The 12,429-nt window shown below is 45.0% G+C and overlaps 1 protein-coding gene across 1 annotated transcript in view; it reads right to left on the bottom strand.

Moving 5' to 3' along the window:
- Positions 1 to 12,429, bottom strand: part of LOC308174240 (uncharacterized protein) — a gene marked incomplete at both ends in the record, with an annotated part of 63,885 nt that overhangs the window by 15,767 nt on the left and 35,689 nt on the right. The window lies entirely within an intron of this gene.

Raw genomic sequence — 12,429 nt, 5'->3', positions numbered from 1 at the left:
CCTAGTCCGAAACCGGCGAGCCTCCGAAAAGCGGTGGGGCATCATCTACACGTGCCTGACGACGAGAGCAATGCACCTTGAAGTTCTGCACCAGCTCACAAGCGACAGCTTCCTCATGTCCTTCAAGAGGTTCACCTCCAGGCGAGGGACCCCTAAGACCCTCCGGTCGGACAGAGGCACCAACTTCGTCGGTGGTGAGGCCGAGCTGAGGGCGAGCTACGCTGCGATGACTGAGGAGGCCCGTGACAGACTCGCCTCCCAGCAAGTGAAGTTTGAGTTCAACCCCCCAAATGCTCCACACTTCGGGGGAGCCTGGGAGCGGGAGATTCGCTCAGTAAAGAACGTCCTACGTACCATTCTCGGACAGAAGGTGCCTACCGATGAGGTGCTCGAGACTGTACTAGCAGAGATTGAGGGCATCTTGAACTCCCGGCCCCTAGGCTATACCTCCAGTGATGTAGCAGATCTGGATCCCATTACGCCCAACTTCTTGCTGATGGGGCGGCGAGACTCTGCACTGCCTCAGGTAGTCTACGACCCTGCAGAGCTCACCGGAAGAAGATGGTGGAGGCACAGCCAGGTGCTCGCGGACCAGTTTTGGAGGCAGTTCATACTGCACTACCTGCCGACCCTGCAAGTCAGGCAGAAGTGGACGAGGGAGAGAGACAACTTGTCCGAAGGTGCCGTGGTACTGGTGATCGACCAGTCCCTTCCACGCGCCGCCTGGCAGACAGGCAGAGTGACCAAGGTCCTGCCGGGTCCGGATGGAAGGGTGCGGACGGCCATCGTGGACGTTGGTGGTCGCACTTACACCCGACCTGTGGCACGCCTGATTGAGCTCCCTCAAATTACAAAGGACACTATCACCTCATACCTCACGCTGCTAGAGCAGCCTAGCCAGTGTGCCTTCCATAGTTAAATGAAACCGAGGGTTTCATGGGGCGGCTGTTATGAAGGCCCACAATTTAGAGCCAGTTAGTTTCCCCAAATCAGCCCTATTTTGCCCCTGTTATTTCCTTGATTATTTTCCATACTATTCATGTACGTTTTCATGAAGGTGTATGTATTGTTATTGTAATTGTATAAGTTCTGTCTTAGATTTGTTCAGTATTGTGCAAGCGCCAGATTAGTGGGCGTGGTTTTGATTGGCGTACGTGACTTGATGTATGTCCGGTTGGTATATATAGCGACGGAAGTCGATCTAGGAGGGCGGGGTCAGTGGACACACACCGTGCTGAAGCTGAAGACACGAGTGATTATTGAGTTTGCAACTGTGACAGAGGGCAAACATTAGTAGAATCCAGTTGAATCGATAGATAGTTGAATCTCTGTATTTGGTTTCCTTTGCTGCGGAAGACATCTCAACAGTCAACAAGGAGAACGGGAGACTGAGTGTTAATAGTAAATCACTGGCTACCCGCATCGCCGCGGGAGTTCGGAGTTTGGTGAGTTGGCAGCGCTAGCCCAGTTTAGCTGTGTCACCGTTAGCCAGCCTTGCTAGCCGCCGGCTGCTAACGTTGGCGCATCGCGAGACCCAAGCCGGACAGAGCCGTCGCCTCCGAGGTGGATTGCGACCGACCGCTGACACCACCGGAGCTGACCGTGGACCACCGGACCTGAGCCATTCACACCTCGTCGTTTGCTACGAAGACGCCCCTTTCCCTTCAAATTGCAACGTCACTCCCCCCCCTTGTCTGCTGCCTTCCTCGAGTCACATGCGAGCTCCAACCAGGCCTCAACGCGCTCATTTCAGTCCGGGACTCTAAGCCTTTTCAGGCCAGGTACTGTGTGTGAGTGAGTGAGTGAGTGTGTGTGTGGCCGGCGGGGAGGGAGTATAGTGGGATGTATATATAATTTGTATAAATAAATGTGTTTGTTCATATTTGATACCGTTGCTGTGTGTTTAGTTGTCTGTATTGTTTAGTTTAACAGCAAATCTAGTATTGGGTTTAAGTATTGTCTTATAGTGTGATTAACTGAGTTATAGCTTGTATTATAATATATGATATATATATAACTGTGATATGCTAGTCTAAAGGGTTGCTGGCGCCCCCTGCCTCTATCCTCCTACACTGCCGATTTAGCTCAGAGTTAGTTAGATAACCAGCCCTTCCTAAAATTCTACAGTCCTTTAGCTACTCCCTGGTTACAGTATGTATGTATATGTGTGTGTGTATTGTTATGTATGTGTATCTATCTGGTTAGCCCAAGCCCGTCACTATGGGCGGGCCTCAGGGGGCCGGGCCCGCCCACAGACGTGCTGGTGCCCCCCCAACTGGCGGCCAGATATAAAATTAAAAATAAAGAAATATATTTATATTTTAAAAATTATTCATATTTTATGTTAAATTAAGACATTAAAATTGAGAAACAATAGTGTGTTTTTCATTTTGTTGGACGGGATTCTAGTGACAACCAATCATTTTAAAGTTGAAAGTTGAAAGTTGCACGCTACGCTACGCAGTACGCACGCTGCTGCTCCCGATATGTCAGTTGTGTGAGGCAGGCGTGCACTGAGCAGCTGAGTGAAATCTGCGCTTGGATAAAGCTTTTTGAATAAAGATCATGGATATAAGAAAGTGGATTACCGCCGGTAAATCCTCGAAAGGTGCAGGCGCAGCTGCTGCACCCAACCCCGATGGACATATAACCAGCATTAGCGACTGTGGGCAGCCTGACACTAGTAGCACCCCGACGGCTACCACTAGCGAGGTGAGTTTAGCTACTAGCCCAACAAATGTTAGGGCTAGGGCTACTACTAGCCTTGCTAGCCCCCCGACGACTACTGTTCATCTTGGTTCAGTGGTGGAGCCATCGGATGACCTTGGAATGGACCAGCCTAAACAGGTTATTTTGACCAAATATCCAGTCCGGATGTTTGGTGCAAAAAAACGATCATGATTCGCCTCTAGCTGGTATAGGAACAGGGACTGGCTTGAATATTCGATGAAAAAGGACGCTGCGTTTTGCTACGCATGTAGAACATTCAAATCATCCAATGCAACCTTCTCCATTAGGGGATTTAATGACTGGAAACATGCCGTGGAAACAAACAAGGGCTTAAATAAGCATGCCCTTTCAAAGGAGCATTTAGCCTGTGAAGCAATGTGGAGGGATTCTGTAAAACGTAAAGAGACGGGAAGGGAGATTTCCACTCTCCTAAACTCCGAACAGCTGGCACGCAACATATATTACATGTCAGCTATCATTGATATGCTCGAGTTTTTAGTGGTCAATCAGTTGCCCCTACGTGGAGATAATTGTGGTTTTGCCGGTGTGCTAGACGATGACCATGGTTCCGTTGGGCTGTTCTTGTCGCTGTTCGAGTACACCATACGTAAAGATGCAGAACTGGCAAAGAACACACAAGCAATTCCACACAATGCACGCTACACCAGCCCAGTAATCCAAAACGAGATTATAGAAATGATGAGCAAACTTGTGACAGAGGAGATAGTGAGACAAGTAGGGGACAGCTGGTACACAATAAAAGTGGATGGGACACGGGATCCTACAGGCCAGGAAAACATATCGATAGTTGTGCGCTATGTTGATGATGAGAGCTACGGGGTCAGTGAGCGCCTATTGGTAATGTCCACGTCAGAGAAGGGGGATGCAGAGACACTAACAGGTGTCATCATTGATGAGCTCAAGAAAGCTGGACTGAGCCCTGACAAAATCCTGAGTCAGGTTTACGATGGCGCGTCACTAATGTCAGGGAGACACGGCGGTGTGCAGAAACTGCTACAGAACAAACTGGGTCGTGCCATATATTCATTGTTTTAATCACCAACTTCACTTAGTTGTGATTCATGCCATGTCCTGTGAAGAGGCTGTCCAGGAATTTTTCAGCGTATGCGATATGCTATATAAGTTCATCAGGAGGCCAACCGTCAACATTCAATACAAGGGCGAGACCTTGAAACGCCTCTTGGACCAGAGATGGACTGGCCATTTGGCAACAGTCAATGTGGTGCTGAAAAGTTTCCAGGATATATCCACGGTGTTGACCGAGGTGGAGAACGCGCGGGGCCATGCTGAGGCGCGTGTCGAGGCTACTGGGCTTCTTCGTGCCATATCACAACGCAGCTTTCTTTTTACTGCACACGTTGTTCAGAAAGTTTTGTTACTTTTCGAGCCACCAAACAGACTGCTACAAAGCGAGAACATGGACCTGTTCACTGCGGTTACTCTTGTGAACAGTGCATCTGAATGCGTAAAATCACTGCGCACAGAGGATGAGTTTACTGCGCTCTGGGACCTCTGCTCTCCTCCAGCCTCAGCCACTGACGAGGCTGGTCCCAGCTGTCCAACTAAGAGAAGACGCACAATTAACAAGAGCTTTGGTGCATTTGTAGTTGAAGGAACGGTTGGACAGTCACAGAGGGACACTGACGAAAAGACAGAGTTCCTGAGAGTGTTTTACAGTGTTATTGATGCTGTGCAAGGAGAGATGGATGCGCGTTTTGGAGAGCGCAGCTGCGAGCTCATTGGTGCGCTGGCTGCTTTAAACCCAGAGGCCGAGGATTTCATGGATCCATCGAAGGTCACTCCTCTCCTAAGATTAGCTCGAACTGAAGTGGTTGAATCTGAATATGCTGTGGCTCGTGGGTTCCTGGTAAAGAAGATGGAGGACACCTCGTTTCCCCCCAAAGATGGAAAATGGACACTAGCCAATATTCTCAGTACGTTCCACTCAGCACCCAGGCCATGCCAACTGTCCTCCAAGCTTATACATTCGCCCTAACTTTGGGAGCGTCTACCGCGACTTGTGAAAACTCTTTTTCAACCCTTAAAAATGTTTTCTCTGAGCATCGGCGCAGCATGTTGCACAAGCGCAAGGCTCAACTGATTCAGCTTGCCTTCGAAAAGGACCTCACCCACAAGTTCAAGGATGAGTGGAAGGACTTACTGATGAGGAGATTCAGCACTGAAAAACGCCGCCTCCTTCTTTTCTGAGCCGGGAGGAGAGTGCGAATTCAGGGTAAGTTAATATTGTGTGTGTGTGTGTGTGTGTGTGTGTGTGTGTGTGTGTGTGAGCACCCGCCGTGGTGATGCTTTGCTAGTTGTATTCTCGACAGCTTTTTCAACTGGAGAGATGAGCTGTTTGCACGGTTATGCTATATTTAATATATTTAATGTGCTTTGTGTATCACGTGTTCAATGATGAGGATCTGGCTGATCATTGCTGTTGATGGGTGGTTTTAATGTGATGATCACACGATCGGTCGGTCATACTGTATCCCTTTTGGAAGTGCACTGATTGCGTGCCAGTCTCCTAATTTTAGTTACGTAGGCTATCCCTGGCATTTATTTAATTCTTGTTCTTGTAAGTGTGCCGGGTTGGTGCCAATTATTGACCTGTGCGCATTGTAATGCACAACTTGGCCTCTCCACGCTATAAAGTAACTTGCATTCAAATAAGTTTAGCTTAGGCCTACTCGGGTCGACAAGGCCTTGTAATAAACCAGCTTCGCCTGTGTTTATTGTTATGTTATTTGCTGCATTCTGATAATTTTAGGTCTAGTCTTCATCGGTAGGCTATACGTGTCCAATTTAGCCTCTGCAACCTACTATGCATGTCAGTGTTGCATGACGAATACCATAGCATATCGGATTATATAAAATAGTTAATAATAATTGTGCCCCCCCCATGCAGTTCATTGGCCCACCCTAAGACTGGGCCCTGGTGACGGGTCTGGGTTAGCCTATGTGTTGCAATTATGAATCTACGACTAGCTTTGTATGTTCTACATCTATCTATCAATATCTACCAATCTCCTGTCTATTTTTATCTCTGTCTCTCGTACAGGTAAGACATGTTAGGCGGTACACAGACAGGCGGTACACATGACATACAGGTATAGGACAGGACATTTCAATGTTGGCAGGTGTGTGTGTTGATCATCCACTGTTTTAGGTGCTTTCTAAATGATTTAAAGGTGCCTAATTCTTTAAGGTGCCCTGGAATCAGAAGCTTGGAATATGAAGCTTCGTTCGAGTAGTCACGTGTCAAATTGACACAAGCATCGATACATTTGTATCGACGCACATAGCGTCGGGAGGTCAACGCTGTGTCGTGTCTACTGCGTCGAGCGTAACATCACTAGTAATTATTAAAATAATTTACTTTGATTCAATCAACGACTTTGTCCATCCGTTTCCATCATAATGTACCATTGACATGTGACAACGAGCCCAGAGGGCATTTAGTCAATGATAACACCTCTCAGCCCCGAAGACCTCTTTACAGTTAACACTAAAACAGATCATTTGACCAAGTGAGTCAAAAAAAGATATACCTTTGCACTCCTTTCATGACTTTTCCTAGAAATATGCGTTCTACCACCCAGTATCCTTACATTTTCAAAATCACATCAGAATAAGCTAGTATTTACAAGAGGCGCCAACTAGTGGTCTTTGCGTGTAGGTAGCAGCTTCCCATTCTAATGACTGTGGTCATTTGACCCCCGAGGCGGCGCTAAGAGTAGGTGAAATAGGCACGGTGTAGGTACCATATTTTCCCACCCTACTAAATATTATTTTCCCACTTTTCCGGTTCCGGCCATAGGTCCTGCCCTTTCCGGCCATAGGTAGCGCTATGATTCGCTGACGACGATTACTTACGATCACATAATGACCGCCATTTTTACCCATCAGTAATTTTGGCTGTTTATACTGTAGATCTAATCTCTGTAGCTACCTTAAGATACATGGATGTTGCGCGCGGATGTTGCGTGCGACAGAGAGAGACAGAGAGCGACGAGAGAGAGTTTAGGTGAGAGAGAGAGTTTAGGTGAGAGAGAGAGAGTTTAGGTGAGAGAGAGAGACAGGTGACAGAGATGGAGTTTGATACAGCACTCAAGTTTTACTTGATGCATGATATGTATCCTCCTGGAATGCCCAAGGTTGGAAACCTTAAATCAAGGATTCGAAAGGCGTCCAAGAATTACTTGATGAAAGGTAAGTCAGTGTGAATAACTATGTTATATCCACTCTTGAAGCCACTGCTTGAAATGGCGAAAATGCATAGGCCTATATCAAAATGTAGTGTCTCATTAAGCATCTGCTAACTATTGTGTGCATAAAACCTGTTTCCAGTGGCTTTATATTTGCACTTCTAAATGAAGGCTGTATTTTCCTGCTGCATCAGGTGAGGAGTTGTACTACAAGGACAAATACAAGGACAAACTTCGCTTTGGTGGTGTGCAACAAAGATGGAGTTTGTGATGTCCTGATGGTAACTTTCATATCTGACTTGAGTTCTTGTACATCATCTTTCCCAATTATGACAAGATTATCATTGTTGGAGACCTCAAAACCTACTTATTCAATCTCGCCTTTTAAATGTCTGTCTTTATTGTTGTTTCATCTGTTCTATTGTTGTTTTATCTTCTTTGCTCTCTGTGAAGCACATTGTGTCACATTTTTGTGAGAAATAGGCTATACAAATGAAGTTTGATTTGATCTGAAGGAGTGCCACGACAACCATGGGACTGGGGGTCATCCAGGGAGACGCCGAACGCTGGAGAAGGTGATGGCGTCCTACCTCTGGTCCACCTTGCGGGAGGATGTCACAAAATGGGTGAGTTTTTGATGTTATTTGTGCATGGTGTGTGTGAACATTGTAATTTATACACTGCCCGTTAGAAATGATCTTTTACTCAAAGATCTCCAACTCTTGTGTAATTCTCATACTGACCACAATCTGATTCTGCACTGGAACACCCAGACCATCATACAGGCCGCGGCCCCTCAACCACAGCAGTTCTGCACCTAAGGCACTAAGCCCAGCAGCTGACCACCACCACCAACATGACGCCTCAACCACATCAAGAATTCTCTGACTCTAGATAATTTCCTCTGAAATGTCACTGTTTTAAAGGTTGATGAGTGCCCCCGCTGTCAACATCATGAGAAAATAAAGACAATTGCACCTGTACTCCATCCCATCCAAGTGAAAGAGGCATGGAGTGTCCTGGGGATTGATCTCATTGGTCCACTTCCCACCACTGCAAAAAAAAGGGCAAAAGGTAGCTACTGAATGTTGGGCAGAAGTATGTGTAACCCCTTTTGGTTAAAGCTAGTGAGATAAGCTGACATCATGTATTGGATAAGTCAACAAAAGTTATGAAGCAAGTTTTTGGTGGACCCCATGAGGAATAGCTGCTGCAATGCTGTAGCTAATAGAGAACAATCTGCATTTTTCATTGCAGATACATTCTGACTGCAACCGACCTCTTCACCAAGTGGGTTGTGGCAAAAACCTATGGAGATAGATTTATATCATAAATACACACGTACAAAAATATAATACGCAACCGTGTTTTGCTATCCGCAACCGTGTTTTGCTATCCGCAACCGTGTTTTGCTATCCATCCGTGTCGTAAAAAGAATTCAGGCGTGCGTGAACAGACCCACGCAAGCGTGTTTTGCTATCGACCCGCAAATATCTCTCCATTCGTGAACCGTGTTTTGTGAACCGTGTTTTGCTCTGCTTGGATTTACGTATGTATTTTTGAGACAAACTTTTCCCTGTTTTGCCGTCTCTATTCGTAACTCGTAATATCCATTAGCTGATTATAAGGCGCTATCTGATTGGCCGGTGACGGCCAATAATTTTAGGCTGAAAGTGGAGGTTGTTTGAAAAGTAATCAAGGGTACGCCGGCAGGGTACGCCGGTCTGCTGAATAACATTTGCTAGGCGCTATCTGGTGTGAAAGACATTACGTTTGCCATCTTAACATCAACCAGATGATCGGTAGCCTACTGTAACTAGTGATGGGGGAAACGAAGCTTTCGACGCATTGACACATTCACCACAATTGTGTCGGAAAAAGTGTCGATCTATCGATGCAGTCGATACAGCAGCTCCATAATGCCATCTGCTGGTCAGGTCATGGTACAGCAGCTCTATACTGCCGGCGGCTGTATCGACTGATTCACAAGTCAGGAATTTGGGGCAAAATACAATAAGCTCAACGTCATCTGTGATGTCTTGTTCAATAAAGGTGCTGTAACAAACTGTGTCGATGAGTATGTGGCCATATATGTGGTCTTAAATGTTGGTGTCTAGTAGACTATAATAAATACATACCGTATGAATAAATAAATGCAACTGTTGTGTCCATTTCTGATAGAATTTGCCATTTAGCAAACGCTTTTAATCAAAAAGCTACTTACAGGGACATTTCCCCTGGAGTAATTGTAGTACTCAAGGGCACACGAGTGGTGGTGTTTCAGGCAGGATTTGAACTCACAGCCTTCCAATCACCAGTACAATTCACTCCACTATCCCCTTGACATGTAAGGATACAAATCTGAATGACATTTCGGCATGTGTGGGACATGGCTGTTTGACAATTGGAGCAGATATAAATGGTCAACATGTCATAACAGGGCCAACAGTGTTGGGACGTGCTCGTGGAACAGGGAGAGTGGAATAAAGAAAACAAGCATTATTATTCTACGCTTTAGAAAAAGTTTTATTTTGCTAAAACAAAATGATTAACATGGCTGCCACCCATTTCCTAACCCAAACCTAGCCCTAACCACCCATTTCCTAACCACTTCACCCTAACCTAGCCCTAACCACCCATTTCCTAACCCAAACCTAGCCCTAACCACCCATTTCCTAACCCTAACCACTTCACCCTAACTTAGCCCTAACCACCCATTTCCTAACCCTAAACTAACCACTTCACCCTAACCACCCATTTCCTAACCAGCAGCAGAGAAGAAACAAACTAAACAAAAAAATTCGGAAAACCTTTCACCTAAATCAAACCAAAGCCACTCTTGACCGAATGCAGGCAAATCAGCATGTGACCTTTCAGAGCTGAATAACTTTGGTAGTGGCTTGGCAGGCGCAGGCGCTCGAAGCAGGTGGAGGAAGTTGGCAGGCTGGATGGGGAGTGGACTATTTAATAATTTAATTAATTTTAATTTTGCCGACGCTTTTAATCCAAAGCGACTTACAATTACGAATTACAGGGACATTCCCCCTGGAGTAACTGAGGGCTAAGTGCCTTACTCAAGGGCACACTAGTAGTGGTGTGGTTTCAGGCGGGATTTGAACTCACAACCTTCCGATCACAAGTCCAACTCACTATCCACTAGACCACCACTACCCCCTACACTAAGACTATTTCAAGCCTGAGGACTGGGGATGGTAGTTCCCACCCAACCCAGAACCTCATCAGCTGGCGGAGATCATCTGACGAAGCTAGGATGAAAGAACAGTAAAGAGATTCATACATTTCTTAGAAAAACACAATTAGATTGATTTTGCACAGCCCAGTTATAATTCTGTGAAATGAAGTGTCGTCGTCAGAGGTGTCAAGTAACGAAGTACAAATACTTCGTTACCTTACTTAACACTAGGGGCGCGCCGTTTTTTTACCTACTAAAGCGCGACGAGGTGTGGAATCACACGACCACTCTTCACAATGGGGGAGTGTGTACTGACCTACAAAAACGCTGGATGGCGATGTCACCCAAGAAGAGAAAAAAATGCAGTTCCAGAGAAGTGGGGACAGACAGAGCATATATAATAACGTATGCATGTATGTAATGTAAGTGGAGAGGAGATTGATCTAGGAGATTGATCGAGACTGCGGGAGTTTTCATTACTAACGAATGAAAGTTGATTATCATTATTTAAAAATAACTGTAATATATATTGCAATGTTGTCCCTTTCACACATAGTTCCAAGTAATTTCCTTGGAATCCCAAGCTGTGTTGACCAGGTATCTGTAATGTTCACATTTATATATAACAGTAATAAATATAGCAATAAATGACAGCGCTGTAAATAGTGTTATTCTTGCACAATTGCACCCACAACGTGCTATTGCCGTCCGGAGTTGATCAGCTCCAGATTGAACCAAGGCTCTTCGCTACAGAAACATTTTCACACAATGACAAACATGTGATGCGTTTTATATTATATTCTTTGAACAACAGAACGGGACAGGCGCCAGAAACTGCCATAATATACCATACATATATCTGCCATATATCGTAGTACCTCCGTTTTATATTGAGAAATATTATGATAAATACATATAGGGCGGAGCTATGATATGTGGTCTGTGGCTAGATATTTTCATGTAGCACTGTGACTGTGCCTATCTGTGGATTATTATTTATAAATAGTGGTCTATATTTATATAGTGGTCTAAATTTGTTTTATGCAACAAGGAGGAGAAAAGGGTTACAGAAACACACCGTTGAAACGTGGTGGAGCGGGGGAAACCCGATGTCTTTGTTCATTGATCGGAAACGATCGAGAGCCATCAACACTCCCCCCATCAAGCGCATGTCTTATTGAGTCAACACGAGTTGACTCGCTGGAACGAGACAGACTGATACACACCACACCTCTGCCATATCATACATCGGTCCCACATGTATTTATTTACCATCATATTTTTCAATATAAAACGGTATGATATGGCAGATATATATGGTAGCCTACATTGCAGTCGTCCCGCAGTTCTAGTAGATCGCCGACATCATGTTATTTGATGTACACATTTCACGGCAAGATAATTCCGATTTGTGGCAAACACCTAACAATTGTTCGTTCACTAAACATTATAACATGAACACAGTTATAGCACCAGTTCCTAGCACCTAGTTTCCTAGCACCAGGGGAGCCCCCCCTCCCAAATTTCGTTGTTTGGTACCTGTACTATATCAATGACAAATAAAGACCATTCATTCATTCATTCAAACAATGACAGTTACAGTCTCGCTCAAACTGTAGCGAGATTAGGAGACTACTAATTGAGAAAAAGAAAAGAAAATACATGAAAGAAAGGAGAGAAAGAGTACAGAATGATAAATCATTCAGAATGTTATTGGTTTTAATATTTCACAATCTGCCAGAATAAGCACGCTCCCTCGCACGCCCAGCACATCATTTTTGATGCCGCTAATGTGTGTAATGAAAAGTGTGACAATGTTGAAAGACATGATGTCATAATCAAAATATAAAACCTGGTTGGATAAAATAAGATTCTGTTGTGATTGTGTTGACATTGTTGTGATGTCAAAAGAGATCTGTGGATTATTATTTATAAATAGTGGTCTATATTTATATAGTGGTCTAAATTTGTTTTATGCAACAAGGAGGAGAAAATGGTTACAGAAACACACCGTTGAAACGTGGTGGAGCGGGGGAAACCCGATGTCTTTGTTCATTGATCGGAAACGATCGAGAGCCATCAACACTCCCCCCATCAAGCGCATGTCTTATTGAGTCAACACGAGTTGACTCGCTGGAACGAGACAGACTGATACACACCACACCTCTGCCATATCATACATCGGTCCCACATGTATTTATTTACCATCATATTTTTCAATATAAAACGGTATGATATGGCAGATATATATGGTAGCCTACATTGCAGTCGTCCCGC

Source organism: Nansenia antarctica (assembly GCF_963989245.1).
Source record: "Nansenia antarctica genome assembly, chromosome: 19".
Lineage (NCBI taxonomy): Eukaryota > Metazoa > Chordata > Actinopteri > Argentiniformes > Microstomatidae > Nansenia > Nansenia antarctica.
Note: the sequence above shows the minus strand (reverse complement) of the source record. Positions and strands in the feature narration are given on the sequence as shown.